General features: G+C 43.7%; 1 long non-coding RNA gene and 17 other non-coding genes across 20 annotated transcripts in view; 6 read left to right on the top strand and 12 right to left on the bottom strand.

Moving 5' to 3' along the window:
- Positions 1–24,436, top strand: part of LOC108182894 (uncharacterized) — a 135,706-nt gene that overhangs the window by 78,048 nt on the left and 33,222 nt on the right. The window lies entirely within an intron of this gene.
- Positions 267–339, bottom strand: trnaf-gaa (transfer RNA phenylalanine (anticodon GAA)). Its single transcript has one exon. It is a non-coding gene; the product is annotated as a tRNA-Phe (tRNA).
- trnaq-cug (transfer RNA glutamine (anticodon CUG)) lies at positions 608–679 on the bottom strand. Its single transcript has one exon. It is a non-coding gene; the product is annotated as a tRNA-Gln (tRNA).
- trnaa-agc (transfer RNA alanine (anticodon AGC)) lies at positions 998–1,070 on the top strand. Its single transcript has one exon. It is a non-coding gene; the product is annotated as a tRNA-Ala (tRNA).
- Positions 1,451–1,522, bottom strand: trnaf-gaa (transfer RNA phenylalanine (anticodon GAA)). The gene has a single exon. It is a non-coding gene; the product is annotated as a tRNA-Phe (tRNA).
- On the bottom strand, positions 1,791–1,862 carry trnaq-cug (transfer RNA glutamine (anticodon CUG)). Its single transcript has one exon. It is a non-coding gene; the product is annotated as a tRNA-Gln (tRNA).
- Positions 2,182–2,254, top strand: trnaa-agc (transfer RNA alanine (anticodon AGC)). The gene has a single exon. It is a non-coding gene; the product is annotated as a tRNA-Ala (tRNA).
- Positions 2,635–2,707, bottom strand: trnaf-gaa (transfer RNA phenylalanine (anticodon GAA)). Its single transcript has one exon. It is a non-coding gene; the product is annotated as a tRNA-Phe (tRNA).
- Positions 2,976–3,047, bottom strand: trnaq-cug (transfer RNA glutamine (anticodon CUG)). Its single transcript has one exon. It is a non-coding gene; the product is annotated as a tRNA-Gln (tRNA).
- On the top strand, positions 3,366–3,438 carry trnaa-agc (transfer RNA alanine (anticodon AGC)). Its single transcript has one exon. It is a non-coding gene; the product is annotated as a tRNA-Ala (tRNA).
- On the bottom strand, positions 3,819–3,891 carry trnaf-gaa (transfer RNA phenylalanine (anticodon GAA)). The gene has a single exon. It is a non-coding gene; the product is annotated as a tRNA-Phe (tRNA).
- trnaq-cug (transfer RNA glutamine (anticodon CUG)) lies at positions 4,160–4,231 on the bottom strand. The gene has a single exon. It is a non-coding gene; the product is annotated as a tRNA-Gln (tRNA).
- On the top strand, positions 4,550–4,622 carry trnaa-agc (transfer RNA alanine (anticodon AGC)). The gene has a single exon. It is a non-coding gene; the product is annotated as a tRNA-Ala (tRNA).
- On the bottom strand, positions 5,003–5,075 carry trnaf-gaa (transfer RNA phenylalanine (anticodon GAA)). Its single transcript has one exon. It is a non-coding gene; the product is annotated as a tRNA-Phe (tRNA).
- trnaq-cug (transfer RNA glutamine (anticodon CUG)) lies at positions 5,344–5,415 on the bottom strand. The gene has a single exon. It is a non-coding gene; the product is annotated as a tRNA-Gln (tRNA).
- trnaa-agc (transfer RNA alanine (anticodon AGC)) lies at positions 5,736–5,808 on the top strand. Its single transcript has one exon. It is a non-coding gene; the product is annotated as a tRNA-Ala (tRNA).
- On the bottom strand, positions 15,489–15,561 carry trnaf-gaa (transfer RNA phenylalanine (anticodon GAA)). Its single transcript has one exon. It is a non-coding gene; the product is annotated as a tRNA-Phe (tRNA).
- trnaq-cug (transfer RNA glutamine (anticodon CUG)) lies at positions 15,830–15,901 on the bottom strand. Its single transcript has one exon. It is a non-coding gene; the product is annotated as a tRNA-Gln (tRNA).

The raw sequence follows: 24,436 nt of genomic DNA, 5'->3' as shown, positions 1-24,436 counted from the left end.
TGCAACACCTCAGAAGCCCTATCAAGTCACAGTTTTCTTTTATTCAGTGACACGTCCGCAATGGGACATCAAAGCGCTAAATATATAGCAGCGTGCTGTCGATCGGGCCATTGGAATCATTACCAGAAGCGACGTGGCCATCTGGAAGAAAGGATAGCGTTTTGGTCAAGTGGAAGCAGGTGGACTTAAGGGTGAAGCTGCTAGGCTTTTTGGGTGAGTTTCGGTCACCTGCTCCTTGTGTCCAAAACAGAAATATAACACTGCTTTGCCGAAACCCGGGATCGAACCAGGGACCTTTAGATCTTCAGTGTAACGCTCTCCCAACTGAGCTATTTCGGCTGCCATAACATGTACTTCCTGCTGCATTGATCTCTGTGAGACCGAGCAGAGCCCCAAAATGCATCTGACTCCTAAGAGAGTGAAAGTTTGGCCAATACGGAGCTCGAACCCGCGACCTTGGCATTATTAGCACCACGCTCTAACCAGCTGAGCTAACCGGCCACTTTCTTCTCACTCTCCGAGAAAGGCCAGAGGAACTGCCATTCTCCGGCCTTTAAGGGAGTAGCATGATATTACAGCTTTTTTTGTGCAGTGCTGGCAAAAACCCAGGTCCCACCGAGATTTGAACTCGGATCGCTGGATTCAGAGTCCAGAGTGCTAACCATTACACCATGGAACCTCAGATTGATCAACGCTGCTGCTCGGGTGGAAGAGAATGAATAAAAAAAAAAAAACAGCCTTGGAGGAAAGTAGCAGAATGTCAATCCAAGGCGATACCAATTTGCATTGATTTCTGAGTAACTCGTCATTCGGCATGCAGGGCTCCTCACACGTATACTGGAGCAGGACCAGGTAGGGCCTTCAAAAGAAAAGAGCTTTATTCCAGGCTATTTGACGACTAAATGGCGGGCAGGGCAAAGAGGCCAACACAGCAGATATGATCTATTTTTTTTCTTTTTTGACCACGTCGAAAAATCGGCAAGACTGACCCTACCTAGGGGAATTAGCTCAAATGGTAGAGCGCTCGCTTAGCATGCGAGAGGTAGCGGGATCGATGCCCGCATTCTCCACTTTTGTTTTCATGCCTTTCACATTGGCTTTCATTGTAAAGCTGGTGGCACCGTGAGGATTGAAAGCGAAACTTCTTACGTCAGCTTTGCCGGTTCCTGTGTAGTACTTATCATTGCAACACCTCAGAAGCCCTATCAAGTCACAGTTTTCTTTTATTCAGTGACACGTCCGCAATGGGACATCAAAGCGCTAAATATATAGCAGAGTGCTGTCGATCGGGCCATTGGAATCATCACCAGAAGCGACGTGGCCATCTGGAAGAAAGGATAGCGTTTTGGTCAAGTGGAAGCAGGTGGACTTAAGGGTGAAGCTGCTAGGCTTTTTGGGTGAGTTTCGGTCACCTGCTCCTTGTGTCCAAAACAGAACTATAACACTGCTTTGCCGAAACCCGGGATCGAACTTGGACCTTTAGATCTTCAGTCTAACGCTCTCCCAACTGAGCTATTTCGGCTGCCATAACACGTACTTCCTGATGCATTGATCTCTGTGAGACCGAGCAGAGCCCCAAAATGCATCTGACTCCTAAGAGAGTGAAAGTTTGGCCAATACGGAGCTCGAACCCGCAACCTTGGCATTATTAGCACCACGCTCTAACCAGCTGAGCTAACCGGCCACTTTCTTCTCACTCTCCGAGAAAGGCCAGAGGAACTGCCATTCTCCGGCCTTCAAGGGACTAGCATGATATTCCAGCTTTTTTTGTGCAGTGCTGGCAAAATCCCAGGTCCCACCGAGATTTGAACTCGGATCGCTGGATTCAGAGTCCAGAGTGCTAACCATTACACCATGGAACCTCAGATTGCTCAACGCTGCTGCTCGGGTGGAAGAGAATGAATAAAAAAAAAAAAAACAGCCTTGGAGGAAAGTAGCAGAATGTCAATCCAAGGTGATACCAATTTGCATTGATTTCTGAGTAACTCGTCATTCGGCATGCAGGGCTCCTCACACGTATACTGGAGCAGGACCAGGTAGGGCCTTCAAAAGAAAAGAGCTCTATTCCAGGCTATTTGACAACTAAATGGTGGGCAGGGCAAAGAGGCCAACACAGCAGATATGATCTATTTTTTTTCTTTTTTGACCACGTCGAAAAATCGGCAAGACTGACCCCACCTAGGGGAATTAGCTCAAATGGTAGAGCGCTCGCTTAGCATGCGAGAGGTAGCGGGATCGATGCCCGCATTCTCCACTTTTGTTTTCATGCCTTTCACATTGGCTTTCATTGTAAAGCTGGTGGCACCGTGAGGATTGAAAGCGAAACTTCTTACGTCAGCTTTGCCGGTTCCTGTGTAGTACTTATCATTGCAACACCTCAGAAGCCCTATCAAGTCACAGTTTTCTTTTATTCAGTGACACGTCCGCAATGGGACATCAAAGCGCTAAATATATAGCAGAGTGCTGTCGATCGGGCCATTGGAATCATCACCAGAAGCGACGTGGCCATCTGGAAGAAAGGATAGCGTTTTGGTCAAGTGGAAGCAGGTGGACTTAAGGGTGAAGCTGCTAGGCTTTTTGGGTGAGTTTCGGTCACCTGCTCCTTGTGTCCAAAACAGAACTATAACACTGCTTTGCCGAAACCCGGGATCGAACCAGGGACCTTTAGATCTTCAGTCTAACGCTCTCCCAACTGAGCTATTTCGCCTGCCATAACACGTACTTCCTGATGCATTGATCTCTGTGAGACCGAGCAGAGCCCCAAAATGCATCTGACTCCTAAGAGAGTGAAAGTTTGGCCAATACGGAGCTCGAACCCGCGACCTTGGCATTATTAGCACCACGCTCTAACCAGCTGAGCTAACCGGCCACTTTCTTCTCACTCTCCGTGAAAGGCCAGAGGAACTGCCATTCTCCGGCCTTTAAGTGAGTAGCATGATATTCCAGCTTTTTTTGTGCAGTGCTGGCAAAAACCCAGGTCCCACCGAGATTTGAACTCGGATCGCTGGATTCAGAGTCCAGAGTGCTAACCATTACACCATGGAACCTCAGATTGCTCAACGCTGCTGCTCGGGTGGAAGAGAATGAATAAAAAAAAAAAAACAGCCTTGGAGGAAAGTAGCAGAATGTCAATCCAAGGCGATACCAATTTGCATTGATTTCTGAGTAACTCGTCATTCGGCTTGCAGGGCTCCTCACACGTATACTGGAGCAGGACCAGGTAGGGCCTTCAAAAGAAAAGAGCTCTATTCCAGGCTATTTGGCGACTAAATGGCGGGCAGGGCAAAGAGGCCAACACAGCAGATATGATCTATTTTTTTTCTTTTTTGACCACGTCGAAAAATCGGCAAGACTGACCCCACCTAGGGGAATTAGCTCAAATGGTAGAGCGCTCGCTTAGCATGCGAGAGGTAGCGGGATCGATGCCCGCATTCTCCACTTTTGTTTTCATGCCTTTCACATTGGCTTTCATTGTAAAGCTGGTGGCACCGTGAGGATTGAAAGCGAAACTTCTTACGTCAGCTTTGCCGGTTCCTGTGTAGTACTTATCATTGCAACACCTCAGAAGCCCTATCAAGTCACAGTTTTCTTTTATTCAGTGACACGTCCGCAATGGGACATCAAAGCGCTAAATATATAGCAGAGTGCTGTCGATCGGGCCATTGGAATCATCACCAGAAGCGACGTGGCCATCTGGAAGAAAGGATAGCGTTTTGGTCAAGTGGAAGCAGGTGGACTTAAGGGTGAAGCTGCTAGGCTTTTTGGGTGAGTTTCGGTCACCTGCTCCTTGTGTCCAAAACAGAACTATAACACTGCTTTGCCGAAACCCGGGATCGAACCAGGGACCTTTAGATCTTCAGTCTAACGCTCTCCCAACTGAGCTATTTCGGCTGCCATAACACGTACTTCCTGATGCATTGATCTCTGTGAGACCGAGCAGAGCCCCAAAATGCATCTGACTCCTAAGAGAGTGAAAGTTTGGCCAATACGGAGCTCGAACCCGCGACCTTGGCATTATTAGCACCACGCTCTAACCAGCTGAGCTAACCGGCCACTTTCTTCTCACTCTCCGTGAAAGGCCAGAGGAACTGCCATTCTCCGGCCTTTAAGTGAGTAGCATGATATTCCAGCTTTTTTTGTGCAGTGCTGGCAAAAACTCAGGTCCCACCGAGATTTGAACTCGGATCGCTGGATTCAGAGTCCAGAGTGCTAACCATTACACCATGGAACCTCAGATTGCTCAACGCTGCTGCTCGGGTGGAAGAGAATGAATAAAAAAAAAAAAACAGCCTTGGAGGAAAGTAGCAGAATGTCAATCCAAGGCGATACCAATTTGCATTGATTTCTGAGTAACTCGTCATTCGGCTTGCAGGGCTCCTCACACGTATACTGGAGCAGGACCAGGTAGGGCCTTCAAAAGAAAAGAGCTCTATTCCAGGCTATTTGGCGACTAAATGGCGGGCAGGGCAAAGAGGCCAACACAGCAGATATGATCTATTTTTTTTCTTTTTTGACCACGTCGAAAAATCGGCAAGACTGACCCCACCTAGGGGAATTAGCTCAAATGGTAGAGCGCTCGCTTAGCATGCGAGAGGTAGCGGGATCGATGCCCGCATTCTCCACTTTTGTTTTCATGCCTTTCACATTGGCTTTCATTGTAAAGCTGGTGGCACCGTGAGGATTGAAAGCGAAACTTCTTACGTCAGCTTTGCCGGTTCCTGTGTAGTACTTATCATTGCAACACCTCAGAAGCCCTATCAAGTCACAGTTTTCTTTTATTCAGTGACACGTCCGCAATGGGACATCAAAGCGCTAAATATATAGCAGAGTGCTGTCGATCGGGCCATTGGAATCATCACCAGAAGCGACGTGGCCATCTGGAAGAAAGGATAGCGTTTTGGTCAAGTGGGAGCAGGTGGACTTAAGGGTGAAGCTGCTAGGCTTTTTGGGTGAGTTTCGGTCACCTGCTCCTTGTGTCCAAAACAGAACTATAACACTGCTTTGCCGAAACCCGGGATCGAACCAGGGACCTTTAGATCTTCAGTGTAACGCTCTCCCAACTGAGCTATTTCGGCTGCCATAACATGTACTTCCTGCTGCATTGATCTCTGTGAGACCGAGCAGAGCCCCAAAATGCATCTGACTCCTAAGAGAGTGAAAGTTTGGCCAATACGGAGCTCGAACCCGCGACCTTGGCATTATTAGCACCACGCTCTAACCAGCTGAGCTAACCGGCCACTTTCTTCTCACTCTCCGAGAAAGGCCAGAGGAACTGCCATTCTCCAGCCTTTAAGGGAGTAGCATGATATTCCAGCTTTTTTTGTGCAGTGCTGGCAAAAACCCAGGTCCCACCGAGATTTGAACTCGGATCGCTGGATTCAGAGTCCAGAGTGCTAACCATTACACCATGGAACCTCAGATTGCTCAACGCTGCTGCTCGGGTGGAAGAGAATGAATAAAAAAAAAAAAAACAGCCTTGGAGGAAAGTAGCAGAATGTCAATCCAAGGCGATACCAATTTGCATTGATTTCTGAGTAACTCGTCATTCGGCATGCAGGGCTCCTCACACGTATACTGGAGCAGGACCAGGTAGGGCCTTCAAAAGAAAAGAGCTCTATTCCAGGCTATTTGACGACTAAATGGCGGGCAGGGCAAAGAGGCCAACACAGCAGATATGATCTATTTTTTTTTCTTTTTTGACCACGTCGAAAAATCGGCAAGACTGACCCCACCTAGGGGAATTAGCTCAAATGGTAGAGCGCTCGCTTAGCATGCGAGAGGTAGCGGGATCGATGCCCGCATTCTCCACTTTTGTTTTCATGCCTTTCACATTGGCTTTCATTGTAAAGCTGGTGGCACCGTGAGGATTGAAAGCGAAACTTCTTACGTCAGCTTTGCCGGTTCCTGTGTAGTACTTATCATTGCAACACCTCAGAAGCCCTATCAAGTCACAGTTTTCTTTTATTCAGTGGCGCATCCGCAATGGGACACCAAAGCGTTTTTTGGATGAGTTTCAGTCACCTGACCCTCATGCCCAAAACAGAACTATCACATTGCTTTGCCGAAAACCGGGATCGAACCAGGGATCTTCAGTCTAACGCTCTCCCAACTGAGCTATTTCGGCTGCGTTGACTCAGCATTCCTGCATTATCCATGTCGATCGATGCCCGCATTCTCCACTTCTGTTTCCTTGCCTTTCACATTTCCTTCATTGCAAAGCTGGCGGCACCTTGAGGGTTGAAAGCGAAACTTCTTAGTTCATCTTTGCCGGTTCCTGTGTAGTACTTAGCATTGCAACACCTCAGAAGCCCTATCAAGTCACAGTTTTCTTTTATTCAGTGGCGTATCCGCAGTGGGACATCAAAGCCTAAAAATGCCTCTGAGTCCTAAGACAGTAAAAGTTTGGCCAATACGGGGCTCGAACACGCGACCTTGGCGTTATTAGCACCACGCTCTAACCAGCTGAGCTAACTGGCCACTTTCAGCTCACATTCCTACAAAGTCCAGACTAACTGTCATTCTCCAGCCTCCAAGGGATTAGCATAATATTAAAGCTTTTTTGAGCAGTGCTGGCAAAAAGCCAGGTCCCACTGAGATTTGAACTCGGATTGCTGGATTCAGAGTCCAGAGTGCTAACCATTACACCTTGGAACCTTTATGTTACTGAATGCTGCTGCCCGGGTGGAAGAGAATGAATAAAAAAAAAAACAGCCTTGGAGGAAAGTAGCAGAATGTCAATCCAAGGCAGTGCCAATTTGCATTGTTTCTGAGTAACTCGTGATTCGGCATGCAGGGCTCCTCACACGTTTACTGGAGCAGGACCAGGTAGGGCCTTCAAAAGAAAAGCGCGATATTCCAGGTAATTTGACGACTAAATGGCGGGCAGGGCAAAGAGGCCACCACAGAGCAGATGTGATCTTTTATTTTATTTTTTGACCACCTCGAAAAATCTGCTAATTTATGGCACCGAGGGGAATTAGCTCAGGTGGTAGAGCGCTCACTGCGCAAAGGAAGGGGCCCAATCTTCTCGCTCACTCGCAATCGAACAAGTCGCAAAAAACGGAAAAATGCGACAAATTTCGCTTGCAGTAGTGTTCGCGGCTTTGTGACTGTGCATAATGTGGTGTTTTGGTTGCATATTGCATGTCATTCTAAATGTCATTTTTTGCGTGCTGGATTCGAACACACGATCTGTGTAACACAATATCCAATCAGTGTCGGTTTCAGTGGAGCCAATCAGCTGCGCTCTTGTTGAAATTTTACTGACGTAACACAGGCAATTATATTGATATTACTTATATTATGTGGATATTGTTCTTAAAAAGCTTATTACGTTAATTAAAAATGAATGAAAATGTTTCAATTAAACATATGTATGCATGCTTAAGTATATATAAGTATATTATATATATATATATATATATATATATATATATATATATATATATATATTGATGTATTTATAAATATATATATATATATATATATATATATATATATATATATATATATATATATATATATATATATATATTAATATATTTTATATTTCTTTATGTAATAATAACTTTAAATGAATGCACACAAAAACAAGTAATATGCAAAATGGTTTATTAAAATGAATACAAATATATAAATTGTAAAACAATGTAAAAAAACATATCTTAATATATAAACTATATAATATACAATAAATAAAAACCAATACAATATATATTTATTTATTATACACATTATATAAAAACAATACTCTATATATATATATTTATTTTATACACACAATATATTAAACAATAATATGAATAAATAATAAAATACAAGAGTGGGGGCACGTAATATATAAAATATAGTTTTTAAGCAATGTATAAAATGTTTTTTTTTAAGAAATATAAATATATTTTTACATAAAATGCACACAAATATTAAATAAGTACACACAAGACAAAATAAGAGTGGGCCTATGTAATATAAAAGTCTATAAAGTCTATAAAGTGCTACTTTAAAAGGCTACATATTAACACACAAAAATTAAATAAAATGAGGGAAAGAGAGAGTACCCATGTAACATTTACAAAAATATATACTAATAATTTGTACTTTATTCTGGAGCTGGAGTTTGTCCTTTATTTTGCTGGCGCTGTTCTGCCAACCAGTCCTCTAAGGATTTGCCAAGTTTGCAGACAAAATGTGGCATTACCAAATCGGCTATGGCCAAACTCCTTAGTCTTGGGTTGCCCACATTTGCTGCAAACATTAAAAGTAACCGCACGTACATACTTCCTTTTGTGGACTCCACTTTCCTTCTCCTGTTCCCGTCTGCGCCTGTTCCTCTGGGTGTAACGGGACACAGGAACAGCAGGCGCAGGTAGAGCAGGTGCAGGTGGAGGAACAGGAGGTGCAGGTGGAGGAACAGCAGGTGCAGGTGGAGCAGGTGCAGGTGGAAAGGAGCACACCGTGGTGGGGGCAGACACAATGGGGCGCACTGTGGTGAAGGTCGGTGTGACGGGGCACACCATGGTAGGGGCCGGTGCAATGTGGCAGATTGTGGTGGGGGTTGGCGCGATGGGGCATACCGTCGTGGGGGCCGGTGGGAAGGAGCACACCGTGGTGGCATCTGGCAGGAAAGAGCAAACTGTGGTGGTTGCAGAAGCAGACTTTCGTCCAGGCCGAAGAAGAGGTGCCTGTCCTTCTTTATTTGGAGGAAAAACAAACTGGTGTTTGGGGCCTGATGTTGACGGTGCCTCGTCCAATTTTTCCCTCGGCAAAGGAAGCTGCGTATCTGCCACAGCAATTGGATTAAGTGGAGTCAGTCCCTGAGTGAGTACTTGGACTTGTGCGGCTGGTGCTAGGCCACTGTGCCGGACCCCCAGGATGTCCAATCAGACATCGCTTGACGCTCTCCACACCTGGAGTGACTCCGGAGCGCTTCGGTGCCTTAAAGCGCCCATGCGTCAGCTGAGGCTGATGTCGAGGCTGGTAGTTGATGCGCTGTTTATCAACATCCAGGAGAGCTGTCCACAGCTGGATGGCCTCTGTCACCTGCAGGTCAGTGAGGTAAGGAGCCTCACGAAGACCCACCAAATAAGCAGCCAGATCCTGGACCTTGTCCCACCCAGCAATGCCATCAGGTCCAATGACTACTCCCTGGTAAATACAGAATAAATTTAGTATATGTGGAATAAAAAAAAGACTAAATCAAATTAAGTTCTTAATGTATCTTACCTGAGCCTCAACAGAGAGACTGTCTCCAGAGTCGGATGGCTGTGACGGCACTGAGGGGGCTCGGCTAGGAAGCTGTCCTTCTCCACCAGCTGATGTGGACGGCTCAGCCAGTGATGCTGGGGACTGAGGCAGAGGCGAAGATGAGGGGCTGTTTCTGAGATCACGGCAGGGGTCATCCTCATACAGCACTGGAACTGTGATGTCCTCCATGATCTCCTCCTCAAACCCCTCATCTTGTAGATCCTCGTCATCTACTTCCTCCACCAGCCTGTCTTCCTCCTCTGGGTTCTGGAGCCCCGGAGTCAGGGTTTTGTCGGTCTGGCTGTAAAGGTGTAAAGGTGAAGCAATTCACCTTAAAGAATAAAACAATAAAAAAAAACATATATTAAATAAAACTAATAATAAAGTAAATATTTAGATAAACATTTTGTGAAGTACATTAAAGCTTAATAAATCACTTATATAACAACTAGTTAATGAATTTCTTGCCTGTATATGCTCCAGGAGGGTGATAACGGTTATCCCAGGGCTTCCCCAAGACTGCTCGGCTAAGCCTGTCCACAGCCTCTCTCATGGCACTGCCATATGACCGTATGGAGGATGCTCCTTTTATGGTGCTTTCCATCCGGTCATCATTCCAGCGCATCAAGCCCTCAAGGAGATAGGCCTGAAAATGCGCATCACTGGCACTGGTCCCTGGAAATTAAAATAGTTAAAAATATGTGAAGAATTAATTAACATGTTATTAGGTTATGTACTAACATTTAAATTATTGTCATTATAAACAGAGTTACTTGTCAGGCAAGACAGCTTTGTCAATGCTGATAACATCACAAATGTTATTTAAATGTTTAATAATGTTACATTAAAGCAATGGAAGTTATCACAGTGCTTATATGTTTTACAAAATAAAACGATCCAAATGTATGTAATACCTGGAATAAAACGGTTTAGGTGGAGGTGGAAGGACTCCAAAGATGTAGAGCCACGGGCACACCTGTAACAACACAGCTCCACACTGCCTTTCTTCAGTGTCCCTGTCTTCATGTACAGTGGAAAGTTCTCTGGGTCTTGAATGCACTGTATATGCTTCTGCTGTTCCTTCCATATCTGCTGGATCCGTTCGTGGTCCAGCAGAGGAACACCCAGAGTGTCCTTCCCATGCTCGCTGTCAAAATGGTCCAACAGCTTTCCAATCAGACAGGTGGTCTCCTCCACACCTCTGGTCCTCCTACGGCAGTGCAGTGCTAGCTCCCTCCGGTTTATGCGAGCACTGAGAGCCGTTTGTGAAATGTGGCCAGTCTTTTTTGCCGCCAGCTCACCTTCCTTTGCCTGGCGAAGAGCGGCCACATCTTCTGGATCCCACTGAAAGATGCACGTGGACAGACGTGCCATGAAGATGCCGTAGAGCGGATGAGCTTCTGTCGTGACACCTGCAGCAAACCGGCGCATAAAATGCCAGATGTCAAGGCGCACTTCAAGCTCATCCCACTCCCGAAACATGATCTTCACCGGAGACTGGCCGTGCTGACTGCAGCAATCTCTGTCCACGTACATTACTTTCGGGGCTGCCTCTCCTGCCTCCCGGTAACGCTTCATCAGCCCGGCCGCCATTGGGTCCAGTCCATGACCCTCGGCAGCTGACAGCACAGAGACAAGGACTTGACCGTGTTCGTTCCCCACATTAGTGCACCAGGCAGCTGTTCCCGCAGCAGCACCTGCAAGTTTCTTTGTGATCTATTAGGAAAAATAAAACTGTGTTAAATATGTACGCACACATATCCATATCTGGCAAATGTCTGGATATAAACATACCTTTTTTGTGGAGTCCATCTTTAGAACACAGCCAAAGACGGAGGTGATTTTGGCTTTGACCTCGTGCAGTCGCCCCAGAACATCCCTGGCATAGACGGCTAACAGCCACTTAGGTTTGGGTATGGCAGGTAAGAGGGGAGGCTCAGCAAACACAGGAGGTTGCACAAGGGAGGACCTTGTGAATGGTTCACAGGCAGTCAGGTACTGCAAGACTCGCTGTGTCCATGCCTCACTGTGTTGCTCCATCAGCTTTTTGAAAAGCTGAGTCACACTGTTGCCCAGTGTCCTCTCCCTCATCATCCTAACTACCCGGTTGTCACATGAGTATCTAAGGAAACAACATTATAATAAGGGAAATGCTTTGTTTGCTAAAAATTAACACAATTAAAATATTGGCATTATGAATTACCTGTATGTCAGCAAAGCTGGGAACTGACTACGGTGGCCAATATCCAGCTGTCCTAAGATGTCCTCGGACCAGGCAGGATACTTCTTTTTGCACCGCTTGCACTCCAGATACTCAGTGGCAAGGTCGTACCAGCCGTCGATGTCGAGGACCTTGCGCACCGTGCGGTAAATTCCAGCAGCTGTTAGTCTGTGCTTACCACAGCTTAGGCGAACACAGACAAGTGGAAACAACCACATCTTCAGCGGCATCCACAGAAAAAGTGGTCGGCAGAAGAAGAGGTCAGGAGAGGCAGGTGGCTGCGTGTTAATTAGAGGGGGCTGGGGAGGATACCACCAAAGCTTCAGCTGGGACACTAGCTCTGGCTTGCCGGTTTTTAAGTTTGTTTTAAATACAGTGTTCCGGATCCACTCATGCTGGAAAGGGGGAAGCTGATCTTTCCAGTGAACAGGAAGCTCAACTGGTGGCTGATGATGTTTAAGATCTGGTGTTTTTGCTGTTTCCGCTGATGGAGACGGATTGGCACAGGCCTCTGAGTGAATAGTAACAAACAATTTATGGTTAACAATATTATGATGACTGTTGCTTTTGATAGTAAGGTGCCACAAATTATGCCCATGAACAGCCAGTGAAGCAATAGTTTTGGATAAGTATTATTATTAATATGGGTATACTTAGAAATACAAGTTAAGAGAATGGTACTGTTAGGAAGCAAAGAAATTAGTGTGCACTTTATTGATGAAAGGGATATGGAATTAACACAATTCTCTGCGAATGAGAATCATATGAAATGGAGTAAGTAAAATGAGGCATGATTAGTATAAATTATTGAAGCACAAAGACATGAAGCATGCACACAGATACAGTAAGGAAAAACTGCTCAGCTGATAATGACAGCAATGAATCACCACCATCTAAGAGAGTGAGTAATGAAGAGCAAGCGACGTGGAAAAGTTATCTGATGAATGTTCAATAATGATTAGTTCGGAAACGCAAATAAATACACTGAAACCTTTGAACATCCTTAAGGTTTTGAAGAAGTGCACTCAAAGAATGCATCCCGCTTGAGGCATGATGTGACAACTCTGTACTGTAGATAAAAATTTGATTCATTATTTTTTGTAAAAAAAAATACTTAGTGTGTTTTCACAAAATATTCTTATAACATTTTCATTTGTGTCGTGTGCCACACCTGCAAAGAGCTGTGCTTCACATTGTGATGCAGCAAACACCAGTTCTTCATCATCTTCAGCTGTGGATCTGGAAGTGCCTGGAGCATAAATCTTAAAAATATTACTGTGAAAAATACACACAGCCAAATGTACAATACGATGGTGCTTACTTACCAGTAGTAAAAAGCTGCCTTTGGGCCATACGTTTGGCTGGGGGTTCTGCTGTAGGAGGAGATACAGTGGACTGCAGTTTTGGATCTGGAAACAGAAAGTTTGACATAACAATAAATAAACACATATATAACTGCTGTTGGGATAATTCTGTATCATGCTCAGTATTCACTCTCCTACTTACAGGGTTTAACAGGTGACATCAGTTTTTTTGCCAGCTGTGAAGGAGACAAGTGCTTGCCCCTTGCCAACAGCGATTTCACAGTGGCAGTCTGCTGTACACCTGTTTGGATGGCTGCAGGTGGAGGAGCAGGGACACTGGATGCTGCAGGTGGAGGTGCAGAGACACTGGATGCTGCAGGTGGAGGTGCAGAGGCAGCAGCAGAAGCCAGTCTTTTCAGGACATACGTCTTGAAAAGTGCCATGTTGGTTTTTGGCCTGGCATCTGCCTTAACCAGGTACCTGATGAGGGCTTGGGCCTCCTTGCTCTGGTCCTCAAACACATCTTTCATGGACCGGCCCTTAAAGTCACCAAACTCCACCATCAAGCACCCTGTATCTCCTTTTGCCCTGGCTTCTGCTTGCATTTCCTGTTTCCTCTGGTACTTCTCTACTTCTTCTGCAATCTCCCTGATGGAGGAAGTGTACTGAAGAAACAGGTGTTTGTTTTCTGACAAGGGTGTTGTCTGCAGCTTCTCATCAGAAATGCTAAGCACCAGGTACACCGCATACCCCAGAGCATGCTCTAGGAGCCATCTAAATCTTTGGCCCTGGTACTTGCCAAACTGAATCTTGCAGTGAGCCAGAACTAAAAACTGGTCACTGGAGTCTCCACCATTGCTGCTGACGAAAGCAGTGGCCTCTGCCAGCACCTCTTCCTTGGGTTTGGCCCTTCCAGACTCCCTGCTTACAAGGCGCTCTGCCTCTGCAGATGGCCCCAAGAGGAGTCTGCTTGATGTCGCTGATTGGCGGCGGAAAATCGGGTATGCGTACATTTTTTTCTGAAAAAAAAAAACATTAGAGAGAACATTACCTAGAGCAATCAGAAAGATACATGTACATTAAGTGTGAAACAATAATTTAACAAGGTAGATAATCCATATTATTGCAGTAGTAAATATGACCATGACCATAAAATGGACTTCTGGTGAATTTTCTACACATATGCCTAATATATGCATGGTAGTACAACTTAAAATCCATATAAATAAATGAGAAACAACAGAAATTAAAACATTAAGTTATAATATACACATTAAACTCTTAAGTCTTTACATTATGACTTTTATAAATAAAATGTTTGTACTTCAGCTATTTAATATAACTATTCTGTTGTGTAATATATCTGAAAACACAAGTAATAAAATAAACAAAATACAATATATGCTTATAATATTTTTACAATAGATTTATAAAATACAATACAATCTAATTACTAAATATATATCATATATTGTCATGAACAAGTGTTAAACTCAAATGTTTTTAAAGTTTGTGCAGTTGTCTTTATAAATATTACTTTGTTTTACCTAAAATAGAATTATTTTAAAAGTATAGAATTATTTGCTAAATTAAATGTTTAAGAAAAAACTGTTTAACTCTGTATTTCATGCAATTACATTATAAGTAACTGTAACTGTACATTTAAATACAGTAACGTTAGCTTTTTAGAGTGTACACCGCGATTATAGGGCCCAATATTGCTAGGTCGAATGGGGGCATTATTATTCTAAACAAATATCAGAACATTTTGTTTAATCATTTAACCAAATGGCGATGATTCCACCTTTTCTGATCACTAGCGACATGTTGCTCTGTATTTATCATGGGAAACATTACCGTTTTACAAGTTATGAAGAAAACATCTGCCGTAACGTTAACTTTCTGTCGATTGTAACTTATCATTTAACAGAAATACACACAGTATAATAAACTAATAATAAACTAATAATAAAGTAGCGTTACATCTGGCTTACCTGATTCAAAGATGACGATTATAATAAAAGCGTCGTGTGATTGGTCAAAAGTAAGCCATCGAGGAGAAACGCGATTGGTCAAACATACGTCACAGCAAAAAGAAATGCGATTGGTCAAAAGTAAGCCACTGAAGTGAAACGCGATTGGTCGAAATGACGTCAGCGCAAAGACAAACGTGATTGGTCAAAAGTAAGCCACAGGGGTTACACTCTATTGGTCAAAAGTAAGCCACCGAGGTGAGACGTGATTGGCTCATGTGGGCTTACTTTGGGCTTACTTTGGCTCTGTAGACGGGATGCTGCAGGCGCAAGCGAGAGGTAGCGGGATCGATGCCCGCATTCTCCACTTTTGTTTTCATGCCTTTCACATTGGCTTTCATTGTAAAGCTGGTGGCACCGTGAGGATTGAAAGCGAAACTTCTTACGTCAGCTTTGCCGGTTCCTGTGTAGTACTTATCATTGCAACACCTCAGAAGCCCTATCAAGTCACAGTTTTCTTTTATTCAGTGACACGTCCGCAATGGGACATCAAAGCGCTAAATATATAGCAGAGTGCTGTCGATCGGGCCATTGGAATCATCACCAGAAGCGACGTGGCCATCTGGAAGAAAGGATAGCGTTTTGGTCAAGTGGAAGCAGGTGGACTTAAGGGTGAAGCTGCTAGGCTTTTTGGGTGAGTTTCGGTCACCTGCTCCTTGTGTCCAAAACAGAACTATAACACTGCTTTGCCGAAACCCGGGATCGAACCAGGGACCTTTAGATCTTCAGTCTAACGCTCTCCCAACTGAGCTATTTCGGCTGCCATAACACGTATTTCCTGCTGCATTGATCTCTGTGAGACCGAGCAGAGCCCCAAAATGCATCTGACTCCTAAGAGAGTGAAAGTTTGGCCAATACGGAGCTCGAACCCGCGACTTTGGCATTATTAGCACCACGCTCTAACCAGCTGAGCTAACCGGCCACTTTCTTCTCACTCTCCGAGAAAGGCCAGAGGAACTGCCATTCTCCGGCCTTTAAGGAACTAGCATGATATTCCAGCTTTTTTTGTGCAGAGCTGGCAAAAACCCAGGTCCCACCGAGATTTGAACTCGGATCGCTGGATTCAGAGTCCAGAGTGCTAACCATTACACCATGGAACCTCAGATTGCTCAATGCTGCTGCTCGGCTGGAAGAGAATGAATAAAAAAAAAAAACAGCCTTGGAGGAAAGTAGCAGAATGTCAATCCAAGGCGATACCAATTTGCATTGATTTCTGAGTAACTCGTCATTCGGCATGCAGGGCTCCTCACACGTATACTGGAGCAGGACCAGGTAGGGCCTTCAAAAGAAAAGAGCTCTATTCCAGGCTATTTGACGACTAAATGGCGGGCAGGGCAAAGAGGCCAACACAGCAGATATGATCTATTTTTTTTCTTTTTTGACCACGTCGAAAAATCGGCAAGACTGACCCCACCTAGGGGAATTAGCTCAAATGGTAGAGCGCTCGCTTAGCATAGGAAGGGGCCCAATCTTCTCGCTCACTCGCAAGCGAACAAGTCGCAAAAAACGGAAAAATGCGACAAATTTCGCTTGCAGTAGTGTTCGCGGCTTTGTGACTGTGCATAATGTGGTATTTTGGTTGCATATTGCATGTCATTCTAAATGTCATTTTTTGCGTGCTGGATTCGAACACATCGGATCTGTGTAACACAATATCCAATCAGTGTCGGTTTCAGCGGAGCCAATCAGCTGCGCTCTTGTTGAAATTTTACTGACGTAACACAGGCAATTATATTGATATTACTATTATTATGTGGATATTGTTCTTAAAAAGCTTATTACGTTAGTTAAAAATGAATAAAAATGTTTCAATTAAACATATGTATGCATGCTTATGTATATATATTATATATATATATATATATATACTATATATATATATTTATGTATTTATAAATATATACTATATATATATATACATACATATATATATATATATATATATATATATATATATATATATATATATATATATATATATATTATATTTCTTTATGTAATAATAACTTTAAATGAATGCACACAAAAACAAGTAATATGCAAAATGGTTTATTAAAATGAATACAAATATATAAATTGTAAAACAATGTAAAAAAACTAAATAAAAACATGTCTTAATATATAAACTTTATAATATACAATAAATAAAAACAATACAATATATATTTATTTATTATGCACATATAATATATTAAAACAATACTATATATAAATATATTTATTTATTATACTCATTATATAAAAACAATACTCTATATATATATATATATTTATTTTTATACACACAATATATTAAACAATAATATGAATAAATAATAAAATGCAAGAGTGGGGGCACGTAATAGATAAAATATAGCTTTTAAGCAATGTATAAAATGTTATTTTTTTAAGAAATATAAATATATTTTTACATAAAATGCAAATAAGTACACACAATTAAATAAGTAAACACAAGACAAAATAAGAGTGGGCCTATGTAATATAAAAGTCTATAAAGTCTATAAAGTGCTACTTTAAAAGGCTACATATTAACACACAAAAATTAAATAAAATGAGGGAAAGAGAGAGTACCCATGTAACATTTACAAAAATATATACAGCAATTTGTACTTTATTCTGGAGCTGGAGTTTGTCCTTTATTTTGCTGGCGCTGTTCTGCCAACCAGTCCTCTAAGGATTTGCCATTTGAAGTTTGCAGACAAAATGTGGCATTACCAAATCGGCTATGGCCAAACTCCTTAGTCTTGGGTTTCCCACATTTGCTGCAAACATTAAAAGTAACCGCACGCACATACTTCCTTTTGTGGACTCCACTTTCCTTCTCCTGTTCCCGTCTGCGCCTGTTCCTCTGGGTGTAACGGGACACAGGAACAGCAGGCGCAGGTGGAGCAGGTGCAGGTGGAGGAACAGCAGGTGCAGGTGGAGCAGGTGCAGGTGGAGGAACAGCAGGTGCAGGTGAAGCTGGGACTGTACTGGATGTTGGTGCAGCAAATGATGGAATCACCATTGACACACTCATGTCTGGGTTAAAAACAAGTGTGCCAAACAATGATCCAGGTCCTGAAATGGGCTTCACAACACCTGGTGCTGTGGGGGGTGGTGCAATGGGGCACACCGTGCTGGGGGCCGGTGGAAAGGAGCACACCGTGGTGGGGGCAGACACAATGGGGCGCACTGTGGTGGGGGCCGGCGCAATAGGGCGCACTGTGGTGGAGGCTGGTATGATGGGGCACACTGTGGTGGAGGCTGGCGAGATGGGACGCACTGTGGTGAAGGTCGGTCTGACGGGGCACACCATGGTAGGGGCCGGTGCAATGGGGCATACCGTCGTGGGGGCCGGTGGGAAGGAGCACACCGTGGTGGCATCTGGCAGGAAAGAGCAAACTGTGGTGGTTGCTGAAGCAGACTTTCGTCCAGGTCGAAGAAGAGGTGCCTGTCCTTCTTTATTTGGAGGAAAAACAAACTGGTGTTTGGGGCCTGATGTTGACGGTGCCTCGTCCAATTTTTCCCTCGGCAAAGGAAGCTGCGTATCTGCCACAGCAATTGGATTAAGTGGAGTCAGTCCCTGAGTGAGTACACTCATTTCCTGATCCTTTTGCCTCCGTTGAAACCTGATAATAAATGATATGTATTATTCATATATATTAATTTAGAAATATTCAGGTAATTTAAAGAAAATAATGTGCTTTGCTTACCACTGAATGAGCGTCTTCTGGTTTAGCTCAAAAAGCTGGATCACTGTTTCATCCATCAGCCTGCGACTGCCAAGCACCAGATCCCGGATGTGGTGGTAATCGGTCAGTATTTTAGACCACCTGGGGGTGCGAACACCAGCCTTCTTGGAAGTGGACTTGTGTACGGCACACAGCTTTGTACAAATGGCCTCAACCAAGCGGCTGGTGCTAGGCCACTGTGCTGGACCCCCAGGATGTCCAATCAGACAACGTTTGACGCTCTCCACACCTGGAGTGACTCCGGAGCGCTTCGGTGCCTTAAAGCGCCCATGCGTCAGCTGAGGCTGATGTCGAGGCTGGTAGTTGATGCGCTGTTTATCAACATCCAGGAGAGCTGTCCACAGCTGGATGGCCTCTGTCACCTGCAGGTCAGTGAGGTAAGGAGCCTCACGAAGACCCACCAAATAAGCAGCCAGATCCTGGACCTTGTCCCACCCAGCAATGCCATCAGGTCCAATGACTACTCCCTGGTAAATACAGAATAAATTTAGTATATGTGGAATAAAAAAAGACTAAATCAAATTAAGTTCTTAATGTATCTTACCTGAGCCTCAACAGAGAGACTGTCTCCAGAGTCGGATGGCTGTGACGGCACTGAGGGGGCTCGGCTAGGAAGCTGTCCTTCTCCACCAGCTGATGTGGACGGCTCAGCCAGTGATGCTGGGGACTGAGGCAGAGGCGAAGATGAGGGGCTTTTACTGAGATCACGGCAGGGGTCATCCTCATACAGCACTGGAACTGTGATGTCCTCCATGATCTCCTCCTCGAACCCCTCATCTTGTAGATCCTCGTCATCTACTTCCTCCACCAGCCTGTCTTCCTCCTCTGGGTTCTGGAGCACCGGAGTCAGGGTTTTGCCGGTCTGGCTGTAAAGGTACTCTATTCCCAGCAATTCACCTTAAAGAATAAAACAATAAAAAAAACATATATTAAATAAAACTAATAATAAAGTAAATATTTAGATAAACATTTTGTGAAGTACATTAAAGCTTAATAAATCACTTATATAACAACTAGTTAATGAATTTCTTGCCTGTATATGCTCCAGGAGGGTGATAACGGTTATCCCAGGGCTTCCCCAAGACTGCTCGGCTAAGCCTGTCCACAGCCTCTCTCATGGCACTGCCATATGACCGTATGGAGGATGCTCCTTTTATGGTGCTTTCCATCCGGTCATCATTCCAGCGCATCAAGCCCTCAAGGAGATAGGCCTGAAAATGCGCATCACTGGCACTGGTCCCTGGAAATTAAAATAGTTAAAAATATGTGAAGAATTAATTAACATGTTATTAGGTTATGTACTAACATTTAAATTATTGTCATTATAAACAGAGTTACTTGTCAGGCAAGACAGCTTTGTCAATGCTGATAACATCACAAATGTTATTTAAATGTTTAATAATGTTACATTAAAGCAATGGAAGTTATCACAGTGCTTATATGTTTTACAAAATAAAACGATCCAAATGTATGTAATACCTGGAATAAAACGGTTTAGGTGGAGGTGGAAGGACTCCAAAGATGTAGAGCCACGGGCACACCTGTAACAACACAGCTCCACATTGCCTTTCTTCAGTGTCCCTGTCTTCATGTACAGTGGAAAGTTCTCTGGGTCTTGAATGCACTGTATATGCTTCTGCTGTTCCTTCCATATCTGCTGGATCCGTTCGTGGTCCAGCAGAGGAACACCCAGAGTGTCCTTCCCATGCTCGCTGTCAAAATGGTCCAACAGCTTTCCAATCAGACAGGTGGTCTCCTCCACACCTCTGGTCCTCCTACGGCAGTGCAGTGCTAGCTCCCTCCGGTTTATGCGAGCACTGAGAGCCGTTTGTGAAATGTGGCCAGTCTTTTTTGCCGCCAGCTCACCTTCCTTTGCCTGGCGAAGAGCGGCCACATCTTCTGGATCCCACTGAAAGATGCACGTGGACAGACGTGCCATGAAGATGCCGTAGAGCGGATGAGCTTCTGTCGTGACACCTGCAGCAAACCGGCGCATAAAATGCCAGATGTCAAGGCGCACTTCAAGCTCATCCCACTCCCGAAACATGATCTTCACCGGAGACTGGCCGTGCTGACTGCAGCAATCTCTGTCCACGTACATTACTTTCGGGGCTGCCTCTCCTGCCTCCCGGTAACGCTTCATCAGCCCGGCCGCCATTGGGTCCAGTCCATGACCCTCGGCAGCTGACAGCACAGAGACAAGGACTTGACCGTGTTCGTTCCCCACATTAGTGCACCAGGCAGCTGTTCCCGCAGCAGCACCTGCAAGTTTCTTTGTGATCTATTAGGAAAAATAAAACTGTGTTAAATATGTACGCACACATATCCATATCTGGCAAATGTCTGGATATAAACATACCTTTTTTGTGGAGTCCATCTTTAGAACACAGCCAAAGACGGAGGTGATTTTGGCTTTGACCTCGTGCAGTCGCCCCAGAACATCCCTGGCATAGACGGCTAACAGCCACTTAGGTTTGGGTATGGCAGGTAAGAGGGGAGGCTCAGCAAACACAGGAGGTTGCACAAGGGAGGACCTTGTGAATGGTTCACAGGCAGTCAGGTACTGCAAGACTCGCTGTGTCCATGCCTCACTGTGTTGCTCCATCAGCTTTTTGAAAAGCTGAGTCACACTGTTGCCCAGTGTCCTCTCCCTCATCATCCTAACTACCCGGTTGTCACATGAGTATCTAAGGAAACAACATTATAATCAGGGAAATGCTTTGTTTGCTAAAAATTAACACAATTAAAATATTGGCATTATGAATTACCTGTATGTCAGCAAAGCTGGGAACTGACTACGGTGGCCAATATCCAGCTGTCCTAAGATGTCCTCGGACCAGGCAGGATACTTCTTTTTGCACCGCTTGCACTCCAGATACTCAGTGGCAAGGTCGTACCAGCCGTCGATGTCGAGGACCTTGCGCACCGTGCGGTAAATTCCAGCAGCTGTTAGTCTGTGCTTACCGCAGCTTAGGCGAACACAGACAAGTGGAAACAACCACATCTTCAGCGGCATCCACAGAAAAAGTGGTCGGCAGAAGAAGAGGTCAGGAGAGGCAGGTGGCTGCGTGTTAATTAGAGGGGGCTGGGGAGGATACCACCAAAGCTTCAGCTGGGACACTAGCTCTGGCTTGCCGGTTTTTAAGTTTGTTTTAAATACCGTGTTCCGGATCCACTCATGCTGGAAAGGGGGAAGCTGATCTTTCCAGTGAACAGGAAGCTCAACTGGTGGCTGATGATGTTGAAGATCTGGTGTTTTTGCTGTTTCCGCTGATGGAGACGGATTGGCACAGGCCTCTGAGTGAATAGTAACAAACAATTTATGGTTAACAATATTATGATGACTGTTGCTTTTGATAGTAAGGTGCCACAAATTATGCCCATGAACAGCCAGTGAAGCAATAGTTTTGGATAAGTATTATTATTAATATGGGTATACTTAGAAATACAAGTTAAGAGAATGGTACTGTTAGGAAGCAAAGAAATTAGTGTGCACTTTATTGATGAAAGGGATATGGAATTAACACAATTCTCTGCGAATGAGAATCATATGAAATGGAGTAAGTAAAATGAGGCATGATTAGTATAAATTATTGAAGCACAAAGACATGAAGCATGCACACAGATACAGTAAGGAAAAACTGCTCAGCTGATAATGACAGCAATGAATCACCACCATCTAAGAGAGTGAGTGAGAAGAGCAAGCGACGTGGAAAAGTTATCTGATGAATGTTCAATAATGATTAGTTCGGAAACGCAAATAAATACACTAAAACCTTTGAACATCCTTAAGGTTTTGAAGAAGTGCACTCAAAGAATGCATCCCGCTTGAGGCATGATGTGACAACTCTGTACTGTAGATAAAAATTTGATTCATTATTTTTTGTAAAAAAAAATACTTAGTGTGTTTTCACAAAATATTGTTATAACATTTTCATTTGTGTCGTGTGCCACACCTGCAAAGAGCTGTGCTTCACATTGTGATGCAGCAAACACCAGTTCTTCATCATCTTCAGCTGTGGATCTGGAAGTGCCTGGAGCATAAATCTTATATTTACAATATTACTGTAAAAAATACACACAGCCAAATGTACAATACGATGGTGCTTACTTACCAGTAGTAAAAAGCTGCCTTTGGGCCATACGTTTGGCTGGGGGTTCTGCTGTAGGAGGAGATACAGTGGACTGCAGTTTTGGATCTGGAAACAGAAAGTTTGACATAACAATAAATAAACACATATATAACTGCTGTTGGGATAATTCTGTATCATGCTCAGTATTCACTCTCCTACTTACAGGGTTTAACAGGTGACATCAGTTTTTTTGCCAGCTGTGAAGGAGACAAGTGCTTGCCCCTTGCCAACAGCGATTTCACAGTGGCAGTCTGCTGTACACCTGTTTGGATGGCTGCAGGTGGAGGAGCAGGGACACTGGATGCTGCAGGTGGAGGTGCAGAGACACTGGATGCTGCAGGTGGAGGTGCAGAGGCAGCAGCAGAAGCCAGTCTTTTCAGGACATACGTCTTGAAAAGTGCCATGTTGGTTTTTGGCCTGGCATCTGCCTTAACCAGGTACCTGATGAGGGCTTGGGCCTCCTTGCTCTGGTCCTCAAACACATCTTTCATGGACCGGCCCTTAAAGTCACCAAACTCCACCATCAAGCACCCTGTATCTCCTTTTGCCCTGGCTTCTGCTTGCATTTCCTGTTTCCTCTGGTACTTCTCTACTTCTTCTGCAATCTCCCTGATGGAGGAAGTGTACTGAAGAAACAGGTGTTTGTTTTCTGACAAGGGTGTTGTCTGCAGCTTCTCATCAGAAATGCTAAGCACCAGGTACACCGCATACCCCAGAGCATGCTCTAGGAGCCATCTAAATCTTTGGCCCTGGTACTTGCCAAACTGAATCTTGCAGTGAGCCAGAACTAAAAACTGGTCACTGGAGTCTCCACCATTGCTGCTGACAAAAGCAGTGGCCTCTGCCAGCACCTCTTCCTTGGGTTTGGCCCTTCCAGACTCCCTGCTTACAAGGCGCTCTGCCTCTGCAGATGGCCCCAAGAGGAGTCTGCTTGATGTCGCTGATTGGCGGCGGAAAATCGGGTATGCGTACATTTTTCTGAAAAAAAAAAAAAAAACATTAGAGAGAACATTACCTAGAGCAATCAGAAAGATACATTTACATTAAGTGTGAAACAATAATTTAACAAGGTAGATAATCCATATTATTGCAGTAGTAAATATGACCATGACCATAAAATGGACTTCTGGTGAATTTTCTACACATATGCCTAATATATGCATGGTAGTACAACTTAAAATCCATATAAATAAATGAGAAACAACAGAAATTAAAACATTAAGTTATAATATACACATTAAACTCTTAAGTCTTTACATTATGACTTTTATAAATAAAATGTTTGTACTTCAGCTATTTAATATAACTATTCTCTTGTGTAATATAGCTGAAAACACAAGTAATAAAATAAACAAAATACAATATATGCTTATAATATTTTTACAATAGAATTATAAAATACAATACAATTTAATTACTAAATATATATCATATATTGTCATAAACAAGTGTTAAACTCAAATGTTTTTAAAGTTTGTGCAGTCGTCTTTATAAATATAACTTTGTTTTACCTAAAATAGAATTATTTTAAAATTATAGAATTATTTGCTAAATTAAATGTTTAAGAAAAAACTGTTTAACTCTGTATTTCATGCAATTACATTATAAGTAACTGTAACTGTACATTTAAGTACAGTAACGTTAACTTTTTAGAGTGTACACCGCGATTATAGGGCCCAATATTGCTAGGTCGAAGGGGGGCATTATTATTCTAAACAAATATCAGAACATTTTGTTTAATCATTTAACCAAATGGCGATGATTCCAC

Source organism: Danio rerio, chromosome 3 (assembly GCF_052040795.2).
Source record: "Danio rerio strain M-AB ecotype USA chromosome 3, GRCz13ab, whole genome shotgun sequence".
Lineage (NCBI taxonomy): Eukaryota > Metazoa > Chordata > Actinopteri > Cypriniformes > Danionidae > Danio > Danio rerio.
The sequence above is the reverse complement of the archived record's forward strand: the minus strand, read 5'-3'. Positions and strand labels throughout refer to the sequence as shown.